The sequence below is a fragment of the Corvus hawaiiensis genome, chromosome 3 (genome assembly GCF_020740725.1).
Source record: "Corvus hawaiiensis isolate bCorHaw1 chromosome 3, bCorHaw1.pri.cur, whole genome shotgun sequence".
In the NCBI taxonomy this organism is placed as follows: Eukaryota; Metazoa; Chordata; class Aves; order Passeriformes; family Corvidae; genus Corvus; species Corvus hawaiiensis.
Window position 1 is genome coordinate 14,085,759 of NC_063215.1, and position 16,376 is coordinate 14,102,134.

At 40.3% G+C, this 16,376-nt stretch overlaps 1 long non-coding RNA gene across 3 annotated transcripts; it reads left to right on the forward strand.

The window, feature by feature from the left end:
• Positions 1 to 16: 16 nt before the first annotated feature.
• Positions 17 to 13,698, forward strand: LOC125324101. Of its 3 annotated transcripts, XR_007202809.1 has the most exons (5): positions 17 to 266; positions 5,791 to 5,939; positions 8,294 to 8,414; positions 9,240 to 9,383; positions 10,663 to 13,698. It is a non-coding gene; the product is annotated as an uncharacterized LOC125324101 (long non-coding RNA). The 3 variants fall into 3 exon arrangements; XR_007202808.1 differs by having other exon boundaries at positions 9,240 to 13,698; XR_007202810.1 differs by lacking the exon at positions 5,791 to 5,939 and having other exon boundaries at positions 9,240 to 13,698.
• Positions 13,699 to 16,376: the final 2,678 nt, after the last annotated feature.

The window sequence follows — 16,376 nt, forward strand, 5'->3', positions numbered from 1 at the left end:
CGGCCCGCCCCGCCGCCTCCCCCCGCGCCGGCCGCGCTCGGGGTAAACAAGGTGAGACGTCCTTCCGCAGCCCTGCTGAGCCGTGCCGGGGGCTCGGGGGCGGCCCGCCGGGTCGGGGCCCCGAGGGTGTGCCGGTGTGCGCCGGTGTGCCTGTGTGTCCACCAGTGTGAGCAGCGCTGTGCAGCGGTGGGATGCTGGCCGCGGCTCCCCGGCTGACAGAGCTCCGGCAGGTCCAGCCTCTCGGGGGATTGCCCTTGCGGCTGGGGGTGAGATGTTGTTATTAATTTTAATATCAAATAAAATTATTATTATTATTAATAACAGTAATAATAATGGCTTAAGCGCCCCTAAGAGCAGAGTCCGCCCCGCTGCCGGGCCCGGGGCCGGTGCGGTATCGCATGTGCTGGCCGGCTTTTTTTCTCAATGAAGCAATCGTTTTTTTCCGGGCAGCGCGGGGCCCCGCATACTTAGGGGAGTACAGGCAGTTGTGCCCCGGTGCTGTCGGGTGGGAGGAGTTCTCCCGACTCCAGACTTGTTTTAATCCGTCCCAAAATTAAAACCGGGGGGGGGGGGGGGGGGGGGGGGGAAGGAGGGTGTGGGGGAGAAGGGAAGACGGGGAAAACGTAAACCTTTTTACAGAGAAAGCCGTGAATGAGATCGGTCTGTCTCCGCCCAGCACCACTGCGGGCTGTCGGTTTTTTGTTTTTTTTTTTTTAATCGGTCCCCTTTTGTTTATATAACAGGAGTTTGGATATATATTGAAGCTTGATGAGCGGTTCCCTGAACTCCTAATGAGCCTGACATATACTCCCTAGTTTTTGTCTGGGTGTTGGTGATGAATGTCTTTCAAACAACGACGGAAAAAAACCCAACCAAACCAAATACTCATACCTCTTCCCCCTCTTCCCCCCCCGCCCCGCCTCTCCCCCCCAAAAAGGGGGGAAAAAAAAGCCAAGCCGACAGTAAGAAGAGAACAGGGCTGCGGGGAGAGCACAGCTCTGTCCCAGAGCTGCAGCCTTTGCAGGGTAATGCCAAGGGACTGTCCATGCCCTTGCGTTTCCTTTCCCCACATCAGCACAGGGGAGGATCAGAAATGGGAGAAGGCTTGTTTTGGGGTGAACACCTGCGAGTTTGGGTGTTTTCAGGGGGTAGAAAGAAGTGAGTATGACAATAATGAAATAACCAAAGGAGGAGTCAGTCCCAAAGGTGCCTGCTTTGAGACAAAGAGAAATCATCTCTGAACAGGGCTCCAAAGAGACTAGGGATGCTTCAGTCAGGGTCTAGTCTTGATGGAAGGCTTCAGAAATGGCTCTCTCCATAGCATTGCACCTGCCTCATGTCTTGTTCTCCACTCTAGGAGCTGTACATGCCCTGTTTTGCAGTTATAAGATAAATACCATGAGAAGACAGTTGTCATGATCTTAAATTTGGCGTGGAGAAGACGAGCTTCTGGCAACAGAGGAGATTTGACCTGGCGAATGTCACTTGGGTAGTGAGGAAGGACATAGACCCAATGATGTGCAACAACCCACAGGACAGCCTGCAGACCCAGTGTTTGCTATTTGCTGTATAATGAAAGGGTGCTTTTCCTGCCTTTCCTCACTTATTCCCATCACCTCTGAATACTTTGTAACTTTTCAATACCATTTTTAGAAATGAGATGAGCAGTGCCGGATACTGAATCATTGCAAATAAGGACAAGCCATAAAGTTATGCAATACATTCTCCAGTATCACATCCTGTGATCCAAATCAAACATTCTTTTCTTAGTAGATGGCTTTTTGCACAATTTCTCCCTTCCTCTACCCCTGCATACTCCTTCTGACTATGACAAAGACCTAGGCTCTTGCATCAACCTTTGTTCTGTAAATAAATGTTTTCTGTTTAACTTTCTGGTTACCCAGCATCAGCTGGAGCCACAGTCCCTAGCAGCTCTGGAAAGGCTACCCAGAGCCTTCAAGCCCAACAGGAGAAAGGAGCAACAAGGGAAAAGAGTGAAAGGAGAAAGGGATGAAAAGTCTAATTCATCCTGGTTGAAAACTCCTGATTTTTATCAGAATCAGGATCTAAATCTGAAGAAGGGATTCAATATTCAAATTTGGAATTAAGAGATTGTAAATTTTGGGTTCTGAATTAAATCTACACTATAAGGCATAGAAGGATACATGTAGTGTGGAATGACACAGTTACCTATGCATCGGATGAGTTTTGCTCCTTCAGAATATTTTAATCATTTCACTCCCTTTGCTATGGAATCCCTCCCCAAACCTAACACTTCGTAAACTTTGCTTTTGCTCTCAGATATGTCAATGAAGATACTGCCACTTTAGTCCAGTGTTAAAATAATAAGCTCTGAATGAGAAAACCCCTTTACGTGCCTCATAGAGACATTAGGTGAACATAATTCTGTGCCCCTTATTTAAGTCTGTGTCAGTCAGCTGAGGTTGTAGAGGAAGATCAAATTATAACATGTGAGATGTGAAAACTAATGAGATCATAAAAGTCAGATCAAAGTCTGAATACCGAGTCAGCATTGAAGTTTTGCCTAACTGAGGCCAGTCTCCCATAGCTGTGGTGCTTAACCAAATGAGAGAGATGTGACTTGAAACACATCAGCCAGAATGTCAGGGCTAAAGGGATGCCATTGGCTGGTCCAAGCTTAAGTGTCATCATGTTCGCAATACTTAGAAACTCCTGTTTGAAATAAACTGTGTTGGTAGTGGCAAATATTGTTTCCTTGTATTTTCTCATTCAATTGAATGAGAGAAACTTTCTGAGTATGTATTATAAAACAGTTACTGAATCAATGGCACCTACCAAAGAAGTAGCCAGCAGATTGGCATATGACAAAACTATCATATCTCTGCATGATCTTTCTGGAGACATATCAGAATGACGTTAGTTAGGAAGGATTCCTTTTAGGACTGTTTACTGACCAACTTTTGCTCTTCGGACTTCATCGTGCTGATCTACCTTGTCTGGAAACTGTCACCAAGAGAGACAATCGAATAGAAGTTTCTTTATCTTTTAAGCAGATCCTACAATTATCTACTTCTTTGATGATGTTGTCCAGTGCTATAGTGCTGAGTTCCTTGCTCTTTCTGCAGGAAATGCAGCTGCAGGAGGGGAAGGCAGAGAGAGGGGGGGAGGCAAGGATGTGTGGGGGGGATGTTTTCCCTGGAGCCTTTTCCCTATTTTAAGTATCCCAGAAGAGTCTATGGAGAAGGCCTTACATTTTCGTGCTATGGAAATCATCCACCAAACTCTCCCCTATTCTATATCCAAGGTTTATCTGCAGGTAAACAGCAAAAACAGGTATAGAAATAGGAGTTTCCTGGACTAAGAAAAAATTACCAAGTGAAAAGTGTGTCATAAATCTGAGCTTGTGCAAAGAAAGGTATCTTTTCCTGTAACTCTGATTTTCAATCTGTTTTATCTTTTAACATCTGCTTTTGCAAGTATGGACTCTTGTGTGGACAGGAGCCAACCCTCCCCTCCAAGCCAATAGCAGTCTTTCTTCCATTGATGTCAATGAGCTTAGATCAGAACACAACTTTGTGAGTGATCAAAGACAGTTCTACATTTAAAAGACTTCCTTTTCCAGGTCAGTCTGCTCCTTGTCCCTTTACAGAAAATATATTATCAGTGTACAAACACAAGCTAGAACAAAAAGGATAATAATTTTTGAAGTGGTAAAAGAAAGACCTTAATTTTATTTTTTTGCTGATTTACGAAGTGCAGAGCTGAGCCTACTGGGAACATTAAACAACTATTAAGTGCTGAGAACTGTCATATTGAGAAGACAGTCTTATTTCAGCAAAATTAATCCAAGTAGATAGCTCAAAATATGCTTGCAAGTACCTCCCCACCAGTTGTCAAGGCTGGATCCCCATGCCAACTTAAATACGTTTTTCTATTTTTTGTAGTTGTTTTTGCTTATCATTTACACTATAATTCTAATATGTTAGTAAGGAAAGCCAAGGAAATTGATAAATCATGGGACAGTAAAGGGACAAGTCTTTTCTCCATGCATCGACAAGGCAGTTCAAAGACATGGAGACAAGCATCTCTTCTTTAAAAAATCTCATGATTTTGACTTTTGGTATGTGAATCCATTTTTTTTTCTAAATGAGCTGCTGTCAAGAGGTAACTTGACAAGAAATGTACCCATTTGCATGAACTGCACGTGTGGGGCTTACGTGTGTGTGAAATAAGGATACAATAAAGTATGTAAGGATAAATACCAATGTGCCATATCTGCAATCAGAATCAAGCCTTAGGCTTCATTCTTCACTTAGACAACAAAAAGAAAAGGTGTTATTGAATAACTCAGTGCAAGATTTACAACTGACTGCAGTGCAATAAAAAATAAAAAACCACTCTAAAATATAATTTATGTACAGAAGCCAGTTAAATGAGGTAGAGAGAAGCAGGTCCAACATTTCTGCAAACTGCCTTGTTATATTGTACAATAATTGTGAAGAAAAAAGCTATTAACCAAAGTGCTTTGAGGTTTGCCATTATATGTTTATTAATCTGGGACCCAAAAAGTGTCTTAGTTGTCTTCAGAACAAATTTCTATGTATAGAAGAATGTTCTGCCTAGGAAGCAAAGCAGTCCTCAGCTCAAGAGTCAGTGATCTTTCTCTCTGGTTCTGGATCCCAGTTAAGTATTAAATATTTCCAAGCAATAGTATTTTATCCCCAGGTAACGACCACAGTATAGTCCCAGCCTAATCATTCCTGGTAGTTTACAAATCTCTGTATGTTGAATGCATTGCTGATGGGTTTCAGCATTAGCAAAAGCAAATTGACCTTCTAAATCACAACACTGCCCTCCAAATCTGACTGTCAAGTCTGTGGGCTGTTGGCTCCCACAGTAAGACCTTACATTTCTCTGTTACCACTAACTCTCATTATTCACAGATGGCACCATTCCCAGAAATTAAAAAGTGGTTGTGTTATGTATATCCATACCAATGTTATCCCTTGCTAATTGAAATCAATCTTACATGGTAGAATTCTCTTCTGAACATCCCCCTCTTTTAGCTTTATGAAATAACCTGAGGAAAAGCACTCCCTCACTGGTCGGACATAAGTGCCATTCATTTTATATTTTCCACATTTTAAGTTATATTGGTATTGCTAAGAGAAAGAAAAGGGGGCCGGGGGGGAGCATATTTCTTTTTATTTCTTTTGTAATGGACCAGGTGAGTAGAGCACAGCCATGGTTGTAAGATCAGGAAGAAAAGTGCTATGTTTGCACATTCCAGGGCAACCTTTATATGCAAGAGAAGATATGAAATGCTGTGACTAGTTATTCCTAACTTTTTAAGATTGAACATACTCCAACCAGTTGCCGTTAAGGTCTCTTTTCTTTTAGGCATGTATAACACTCATTTTTCACTTGAGGAATAAGTTTCCTTGGGAAGTTGTTTTCCAGACAAGTGCATGACCTGAACCAAATTCCTCGTAAGCAGGTTTTGCTTCCTCAGTTGCACCCATCAGCATGATGCTGGTGGAGGCGAATGTGAGATGGAAACATGACAACTGGATGTGCTTCTAGGAGCTGTTCTCCAGAACCTCATTGTAATCCATTGAGTTGCCAGCTTTTTGGGTAGCAGTGAAAAATAAGCAGCCTCCCAAAGCAGAGCTAGGAAGAAACACCACCCCCATCATTCACGAAGTCCCTCTTGACATACACAAGAAACTCCCATTAGCTAAATCTGGATCTCATTCTTCACTCAAAAACATCTTTTTTTTTTTATTTACTTAAAAATATATGTTATAGCTCCATTCACAGATGTAAAGGGATAAACCACCTTAAGACCATTTCTGACTCTTCAGCATGGGTCATTAACTTACCTGGAACTGACTCCAGTTGAACAAGAGCAGGACTTGAGAAGGACTACATAGAAAAGACATCCAGCTTTATCACAGGTAATGGTAGGTTTGCAGTAGTTGCCTATCCTTAATGTAACTGAAATGATGTGCCTTCAACTTTCCATTTGACTTCCTTGTAGATTTTTATACCAGAGCAAAACCTCCCCTATTAGGCAGTGTCCATTCCACATGAAAGCACTTAAAAACCATAATCAAGTTACTCCTTAGCTTTTGCTTTGATATACTAAATCTAAATAGACTTACCCTGTAGAGTCATTCCATTTTACTGCCAATTTTTAAAATCATATTCTTGTGGTTCTCCTCTGAACTACGTACAATTTGCCAACATCCCTCCTGAGCTGCTGATACCAGGACCGACATTACTCCAATACCTTTATCGATGTCTAATGCAGAAGTAACAGAAGCCCTTTGCTGCCCTTTCATGGATAGCATCTCTGCACACAGAAAAAGATTGCACTGGCCTTCTTGGCAACATGATTTGGGGCTCATGTGGGAGTCTCTCAGGACCCACAGTTCGTTCTTCTGTTTCAGCTTCCCAAAGAAGAACTCTTACGTGAAGTACGACCTGAGATACTTGTTCTTAAGTAGATCCTTTATGTTGGGTGACATGGAAACACCTGGTATTTCTTTTGCACCTGCTCCTCAAGCAATGCCAAAAAGGCATTGCTCGCTTCTGCCTGCTTCCAAATTTTGGTTCCTTGAAAAGTAGTATTAGCAAAGGCACTGCTTCCTTCTGTATTGCTGGAATCATTGTTAATTAACACAGGGCTTATAAGCAGTCCCTGCAGAACCCACTCTCTAAGCCCCACTTCAGGTTAGGCTGCTGGATCCCATGCTAACCAGCTTTAAAACAAGTTGGTTGTCTAGGAGAGTTCATCATGTTAGTTCTAATTTCCATCAGAATCACTCATAGTACTGTATGGCAAATGCATCCAAAGTCAGAGTATAAAATATTACCACAATTCCTTTTATCCACCAAATTTGTAGTCTTATAAAAATAGCACATTAATTTGATAAGATCTTTCTTCCATTAATCTGTGTTGATTGCCATTAATTAAATTGCACTGTTTTAATACTTTATTAATTGACTTTCCTATCAGCAACTCCATCACTATGCCTGGAATAGACATCAAACTGACAGGCCTATAATTACCTGGTTGCCCTATTTTGTCTACAGAAGTATTGGCAAAATATTAACTTTCTTCCAGTCCTCTCTCAGATGAATATTGGTTTTAACCAGTGTGCATCTCTCTCAATTGTGCCTTTTTGAAGATCTAATGAAATTTTTCTGATTTGCTGTAAATTATTATTCACATTTTTGTTGGTTTAAATTTTCTCCTCCAGGATGGCTGATACATCTCTAAATTTTTTTTTAGCTTTGTAGAACCGGATCTTTTGGGGCAATGATATAAATTTTACTGGTTAGGACTGTATCCTGCTTGCATGTAAAATGTAAATTGCATTTTAAAAGCACAGAAAACAAAGTCATTGCAACAAAGTCATTATGACTTCCACCTAAAAAACCTCTAAATTTTGTGATTAATACTTCCCTGTCAGGATGAGGCCTAATGTAGAAGTTTCCCATGCCAGATACAGCTCTTTTTGAGTCAGGAAGTTGTTTTGTGTATTTTTTCTTGAAAATCCAAGAATGCCTTAGTACTTGCATCATGAGACATCCCTTTGCTCCCCCTTCAGATTTATCTTGCCAAGACTGAAAGTGCCATATATAGTGAAAGGCTTTTAAAAGGCTAATCGTGAAGGTCACCCTACACCCAGAGGTAGGGCTGGTTAGATGAGCCAATTCTGTGTTGTTTGGAACAAAGCCTTGCTTCATGCTATGCTATCAGTGTAACCATGCTGCTGGCACTGAAGACTGAAGTCTGTGAGAGGACTGAAATCAAAGAGTTTTCGTTGAGTGCTGGCCTGGGTATCACCAGAACATTAGCCAGAGAGAGTTACTGTCTTGATTCTGGCAGTTCTGTGCTGCTGCTGTGCAGGTGTGTCACAGTCTTTAAATGATAAGCATCAGATCTGCCCCTATCTAGAGAAGAAAAAAAAAAGATCATTTCATTGTCCTTCTGCATCTGTGCTCTGCCCGAATGTAGCAGAGGTCTCTTTCAGGTCCCATGGAGCATGAAGAGTAGCAGCTCTGCAGGCACCAGCCTGTGCCTCTTTGTTTGCAAAGTGCTTCCTGATTGGATTTCCATGGGCATTTTTTTACCCCCCATTTACTTAAGTGATGACATTGACCAGACAAAAAGATATATGATCTTACCTAAAATAAGGTTTTCTTCTCTTCAAGCAGTTTTGTAGGTACACTAAAACCATAAAACAGCTGTACAAAGTCAGACCAGTTGTACATCTCACACAGTGTCTTCTCTCACACACAGGGCAACAGCGAATGTCCATGGCAGAAGACATGAACAGTGCAAGCACATAATCGCACAGCCTCAGAGCGGTCTCTCCAGCTCCTCTCCCAATGACTTGCAGCCCACTTGCTTGCTGAACAAAGTCAGTAGTGCCTTTCTATTTGATGGCCATCAGTGGATTTCTGTACAGCAAATCCTTCTGATTTGCTTTTGAGCCCTCATGTGCTCTTAGAAACTGCAGCATCCTCTGGCCATGCATTCTATAACTTAATTGTATATATGAAGAAGTTACTCTTTGTTTGAACTTGTGTCGTTCAAACGTCCTAATTTCATTTGATACCCCCTTGTTGCTGTGTTAGAAGAAATAGCAAACAGTAATTCTGTACTTACTTTCTCCTTCTCATTCATGATTTTATAAGCTGTATATTACATCCCATCGCTTTTCCCAGCTGAAACATCTCAGTCTGTTTAATAATTCCTTTTATAAAAGATCTCATTTCACTGTTCCTTTTCTGCTTCTGTGATAACCTTTGGGATGGGAAACCGGAATCCTTCTCAATATTCAGAATACAGCAACTGTGTAGATTTATAGTGACACACTGTTTGTTCTGTGTTTCTTTCTAATAGTTGTTGGTACTGACTTGCATTTCTGATCACTACCAATTGCTATGCTGAATGTGACAGTCTGTGCCTATGGCTGTATTAATGATTCCAGTGTTTCTGTATCCCCTCCATGATCAGTGCCCATTGTTGGGTCACGCAGTTCAGGTTATTTTCCCTCTTGTGAACTGCTTTGCATTTATCAATGTTGGATTTTCTCTGCCATTTTATTACCCAGTCGTTCTGTAGCATAAGGCCCCTGTGCATCTCCTCAGAGTCAGTTTTCCTTTTTATTACCCCATGTGAGCAAAGAATGCAGGCACATTACTTACTCCCATTTCCTGATCATTTTGAATATTGCCTACAGGACAATATACGTTCAATATTGAGAGCAGCTGGCAACACAGAGTAATGCCAGAGCCCACCTCCAAGGGGATGCAGTCTGTGAAAAAAAAGGCTGGACTAGAAAGAGTGAGCTCAGCCTTCCTGCAAGCTTTTTGGAGATTCAGAGGTATCCTTGTCTCCTTTTGTTCTTGAAAATGAAGTATGTAAGCACCTAAGTGGAAATCAGAGTCACCTTAGGCTCTGTCAGTAGCCAGCAATGGCCCTCCTTAAGGATAAGTTAAATACTAGGTGAGCTGAAAGGAAGTTTTCTGTCTCTTTCTGACAACAATAGGTTAACATTTTCTATTGTTAAGCACCTGATTTAAGTATCTGCAATGAGATGGGATAATTCCAGACTTCAGTTTGTAGGCTTTCTTTGTTGAATTGTAGACTGTGCAGTTTTGCAAGCAGAGAGAAAGCAGAGTTATATAGTATCACCTAGGCTGGAACACTGGCTATTTGAAGCATGTTATAGCTGATCTATAATTCACATGCTTATTTTGACAGGCTGGCTCTTGTTAGTTTTCAATGGGTGTGGGAGGAAATAGCAGTGCATAAAACTTGCACATTACTAATACCATTGCCATATAAAACAAATATTTGAATAGGAAGTTTCAGAAATGATTCAGTGCTCTAACTACAGAATATCCTACAGGAATTTTTTATAGTAACAAAATTAATGAAAAGCAAATCCTATTTCACCATGGGCATAGGGTGGTCCCAATGCAGCAGAGCCAATGTGATACTCCATCTCAGGGATAGAAAAAGCAGCCTCTACAGATTGCTGGCCCCCTGGGTGACTGAAGCTTGCTTTGAAAGGACTCCTTGAGCTGAGAGGTTGCTATATGCTTTTTAAGTGACTGCACCAGATCGTGTGTGGGTGCAGCAGACAGGGGCTAAAAGCCCTGAGCTGCAATACAGAAGCAATTGAAAGACACTCTGTTGTTGCTGCTCTACCAACTGCAAAGGAAAACTCTTCCCACCCCTGCAGACTATATATTCTAACCACATCCTTTGAAGGTACTGAAGTTATTCACTCACTTAGCCCACAGTTTTCTCAACATTAAGTCATAACTTGAAAGCTATGGGGTGAGGAGATAATTGTTACGTCAGTAACAACATTTCATTGAGACACTGTCATAAGCGAAGGATTTCTAGGTGCTGAAAATGTCATATGACCGCCAAACAAAGAAGCCAAAATATAACTTTAAAAATAACCACCTTTGCACCATGGATTTTTAGTTCGCTGGGAACAATTTGCACGACACTTAGTCTCAGTTCTCTTTCTTATCTGCAGTATGACTGTTCCTCTGTAGTTGGGAACAGCCTGCAAAGTTTGACACAGATGCTGTGTCTTCTCGTGTTTTGTGCTGACTTTATCACAAAATAACTTGGAGTTTTCTCAGTTTGTGTCTCAGATCTCTATTGGAAAATGGGGGAAAAGCACTTCGTTAACTCCTGGAGGACTGTGATTGTTTCAGATGCAACAGTAAAAAGGAGACACATGAATTTGTGAAGATGAAACAAATTTGATACATCCCTGGCACCGCTTTGGCAACCCTTACTATGTGCAGTGACACAACATTGTCTGGGAACTTCAGCAGCTTGGCCAAGGAAAATTTCTATTATTTTCAATTTCCAGTAACTTTTAAAATGTTGATGAGTGTATGATAGGTTTTCGACTCCGGAAAATCCACCTCAGACTGAAGAATCCCCTTTGTCTTTTTGAAAGAGGAAAAGCCTGCATGTCATGTCTGCTTTGTTCCTAGAATCACTTTTAGACTGAAATGTATACCACTATTTTTTACTTGTATCTATTTTAAAGATCACATATATATGATACTGTAACAGGTGGGGTTATTTATACACATGGAAAAAGATGTTAGATCTCTAAGTTGTTCAAGATCTTAAAATAACTTGTGTACTGAAGGAATCCTTTCTGTTAACCTTAGAAAAGGGTGGAGGTGTGGGGAGAAAATGAACATAAAGTTGTTTTATTTGTCTCACAAGGCATGAATGAATAACTGTTGTCATCTAATCTTTCTATGTGGGTCTCCAGTCTGTTATTTCCTGGGATTTCATGTTGTTTATTTTTCCTGGCTTCCTCAGCTAAGATGGACAAATGGTTATTGAACAGAGAAGTTTTAAATTTTAAAAGTGCAATAGATTTGAGAAGTGAATATTTTTTCCCAGTCTTAGGTATGTGGAAATTATTGAAAACAATACTAAGACTAAAGTAAAGAGGTGTTCCTTAAAAGCGTGTAACATCCTGCAGCGGTGATGCAACAGTTCACAAGACTGACTGAATAGCCAGGTGTAATTCTGATCCCTCTACTTTACCAGGCTGTGACACTGGCAGACTTCCAGAATAAGCCAATTTCAGAAGAGTGGAGCCTCCAAATATGATCTTTTGTCAGTCACAGAGATTTCAGCTCCAGGAAAAGAAAGATTCATCTGGCAGATTATAATCACTACTGTACGAGATGGTGAAAGAAGTGATCTTTCCCTAAGCGGGATGCCAGCTACTCCAGGACCAGTCAACACCCTGAGCTGTGCTGGGAAGCAGCGGTGACTTAGCTCAAGTATCACCATGTCTCATCCCACTCTTGTGATGCAAACCACTGTTTTTTCAATAGGTGCTACAACGGCAACTCCCAACCTGTGCTGAAACAATTGAAATGCTTCAGAGTTTCCAGAGCCATCCCCATTCTGGGCTTTCACAGAGCGAAATCAGCAGTAGGGCTGACAGTCACATCTGATTTTTGGGCTCTTACTGCAGGACAGACCAGCCATCCCCAGACCAGTTCCTAGGGAATGCTCTGCTCTGTCCATCCCATCGTGGGGTAACAGCTAGAGGTTTCCATGGCTCAGTCTGGACAGTGTGTTGCACTACATCAAGGCTTCAGCTTGCAAAATCGTGGTCAGAGGGAAAGTTTATAACCAAGAGGTGCAGTAGCATCTCTCAGCTCCCCTGCTGTTTTTATCTCCATGGGATCCAGTGCCAGCTTGCAGAAAGAGGGGAGTTTGGGAAAAGGTTGGTTTTAAATAACCATGGGCAGTTCCTCAACATAAGGTGTGGGACCCAGAACCAGAATGTCTGCATTAAATCAAATAACCCTGATACACTGGCTAGCTGTGATAATAAATAGACCTGAATGTATTTCAAAATAACTAAAAGACTGTTGTTATTTAGGTAGAGTGATCTTCATAACCTTTTTCTAACCTGACTAATCAACCTCCCAAATTTTCTCTCCTTTCTAGTTTTAGAAAATCATATAAAGGAGTATACTGTGTCTGTGACAAACCTGTCACTTGGGTGGTCCTGATAATAGGATACTTTGTTAGATATGAGCTTTGGTTTTGGTGCATTCTGTGGCTCCTGCCAACACCCTAAGAAGATTACCATTTCTGGTAAGGGCTCAAAACATTAAAGGAAAACTAAAAAGAGAGCAAGTTCTTTCAAGAGAATAAAGCTGATGCTGTGGGCAATTGGAAGGAACTACATCAGCTTTCAGAGATTAAAGAGAAAAACTGCAAAGAAGATTTACCAGTTGAAACTCTGTGTCATTAGAGATCCCCTTTTTTGCCATCAAAATAAAATTAATTTAAAAAATGAAGCTGTATGTGTGTTTGCTTAGGAGTAGGAACAAGCAACCATTCCTCCACCTACCGCTCATCTGCTGCTTTATATAATGAATGACTACTCATTTTTAACATTTTTCGTATCTTACCTAAATTTAAAAAAATGAAAGGGCAATATTCATTCAAAGAAACAGCTGCCCATCTTGATACCTGTAATTATCTATTATAACTTACTATTATGGGCAAAAATGTAATAGTCTAGCAGTCAGTAGTTCCTTATTACAATTATGAGCAAAGTTAGTTGAGTGTCTGATATTAAGGTTGACTAACTCTGTTAGTCAAGGGGAATGTTGTTTTTTGTTGTTTATAACCTTATCAGACTCCAACAAATTGAATTGAAAATACCCCTGCCAGGAACCTGTCTCAGCCTCATTTTACGTGTTTCCTTTTGGAAAATTTCAGTTTAAATGGTGCTTTGGACAAAAAAAAAAAAAAAAAAAAAAAGACAATGGACTCTGTGTTTGGCCTCCTGTCATTCGTGGCTCTCTAAGCCCAGTGCTTAAACAGCAAAAAAAAGCAAGAGAGAGAATTCTTTTTTCCTACCACTGGAGAAATATTTTTGGTGGCCCCATGAAACAAACCTACCTGGCCTACCCTAGTACTACTAAAATATAAGACCTAAGTTCACTGAAGAGGCCTCTGCAATGACCATGTTCTGCCAAGAGCTACTGAGGCTAAGCAGGATTTTCTGCACATTAACAGGGGAGGTTGTAGAAGCGCTAGGCAGGAGCCATTCCCCCTTCTCCCTTCTGGGCTCTCCTGTCATTCTACATTATCAGATACGTATAAAATGACAGTAAAGGTGCATATTTCTCTTGCTTTAATAAAGTGCTTAAGTTACTGAAGTGTCGATCTTCCTCTGCATTTTTCTCAATGTCTCTTGCATGATTACTTATGAAGAAATAACAACAAAGAAGTCAAAATGAGTTTAGTATAAATTCTATACAAAGTACAGATTTAAGGTAATTTTCTTAATAAAACTGAAGTCCTTACTTTGAACAAAAGGGCTAAAAAAAATTAACCTGCACAGCTAGCACCCTGTACAAAATGGAATTATTAAGGGAGGAAAAAAGCTAAAAACTAGTAGAATTAATATTAAAATTGTTAACATTTATATATGATAAAACAGTATTCTTAAAAGGTTTATCTCTTTGGAATTTTAGTGACTAGCAAAGTTATCTGCAGATGTGACTAGCCTGGCTCCCTGTGAAGAGTGTTCAGCTTCATGCCCTTAAAGAAGAGGTCACTGTTTCAGTGACAAAGAAACTATATCACGTACTAAAAGTTCAAAATATTTATTGTATTTACCAATGGGTAGGAGGAAAATAGTACATATAGCAGTTAGACACAAAATGTCCCCTTCAAATTTAGTGACACACCTCTCTCAAATTAAAGGGTCATATACTAGAATACATGCCAGGAAAAGTTTGGATAAAAGATCGAATCTAGGGTAGATTGATCAATAGTAGCAAGGAACTTGCAGTGAAAATTGCAGTGCTTTAACAACTCAAAGGCTACTTGGGGAATAAGGTAAATATTCTGAAAGGGCGTTTTTTTTTAGAAGGGTATAAAGGAGATTTCGAAAGTTAAGTCTCTCAGCTTTCTTATTACATCGTGTTTACATAATCATATCCAGATGCTTTAGGCAATAGTCGCTTCCTGTGCTTACAGTTTGCTGTTGTCTTATTCCTTTATTAATCTTTGTGAGGATTAGCAAAACAAACAAGATAACTGTGAAGCTGAAAACAATTTCATGCTGCTTCCTATGAGAAATTGTTTCCAAGGAGCAGTGCTATCTTTTTACATAACCTGGATTTCCTCACAAAGTGTGTTGGGAATTTTTTGCTATAGGTATACCTTTCAGTCTCAGACATAGCAAGGCATTCCTCTTTCCTCTCTCTCAAGCATAGTTAGGATTCTGCATGCCCTCAGCTCACAGCAGGAGCAAGGCATTGGCTTTTTAAAGTCTTCCATCCAGCCGTTGTATGCAAGACCAGGCATTCCCACAGTGGCCTGTAAAGAACAGCACCTTTCACATTATTGTCTAGCTAAAAATAGGCCGTACACTTACTATAACATGACATTTACCAAGCAGCTATTTCCTCTGCATGTCAGCAGAATAAAATATACATAAATAAAGTGTCTTCTACACACTGAAAATAGCACTCTATAATGATCCCAGTACACAGGACAGAGTTATTGTGCAATGACAGCACACCTTGTTGAGTGATAGTACAGAGCTTTTGCCCTTTGCCTAGCAACATACCAAAGCATGGGATCAGAGTCTACACCCTGCCTTATTGCTCAATTAGGACCTGGCAAATGTCCCTTGATGTTACCCTGGCCTATATCCACATATTTTGCTAACATATGTAACTTCACACTGATGTTGTTAAGGATAGACATGGTTATGTGTCTTCAAGGTCTGAGGCTGTTTGTATCTGGAGTTCTCTTGCAGGAATCAGAGCCATTGAAGGAAGAGAGGCTTTCGTGTCTAATGCAGCACAGATAGCATTTAATAAAAAGTCTTAACTGTTGACTCAAATAAATTAAATTGAATATTGCCACCAAAGAGTTGCAAAGTAAAGAAGAAATTGCAATAACCCCTGCAATCTCCTTGATAAACTATCCTAAATACTATATATGTAAAATTACATTTTAAATGGAAAATATATATTCAAAGCATGATAGTTTAATCTTTAGAAAAACCTGGCTTTTTTGTTTTACTGTAAGTGTATGCAAATGAAAGGCAGTGATTTTAAAGAATTGTCATCCCAAAACTAAAATTATTCAGGATTATAATTATTCAGGATTAGGTGGTCACTCAGAGTCCCAGGGAAGTAGGATCACTGCCTTTCTTCTTGTCACTGGAGCCACACTCTCATTTCATTTGAGTCAGAGGAATGACCACCTTGAATTCAACCTCTGTGTTAAACATGCAGCTGCTGGGAATTTCCTCTGCTTTAAGAGCAATTCAACTGTAAAGCATGTCTCATTTTTGTGAAACAGTAGTCACACAGAGTATGGAATGGTAAAACATCTAAAAACGCTCTAACATATCAAAACACTAAATTGCCACTTCTTCTAGGTTTATCCTTAATTAGTATTTCAAAAATTGGCTTGAAATAATTTTAGTCATTTCCTGGTAAGATTTTACCAGTGATTAAGGTGATACTTCCTCTGCCTTAGGAGTCAGAAGAATCTAATTGTATGCTCAGGATTTTGAAGTGAATTGGACAAGGTTTGGAAAAACAGAACTCCCATCTAGTCCCCTCTTCTCTCCAAACTGAAAGGTTGATTCTCCCAGTAGAAGAAGCTCAAGATTATGAAAATGTCTCCAGAGATATTCTCTTGTATTTCAGAAGACCTAATTGTAAAAGATTTTTTAATTGCCTTTTTTACAGTTTCCACAGAATGATGTTACAAGGCCTGGTAATCACAGGACCATCAACAGAAGTCCCAGAGTACCAGTTCAGCC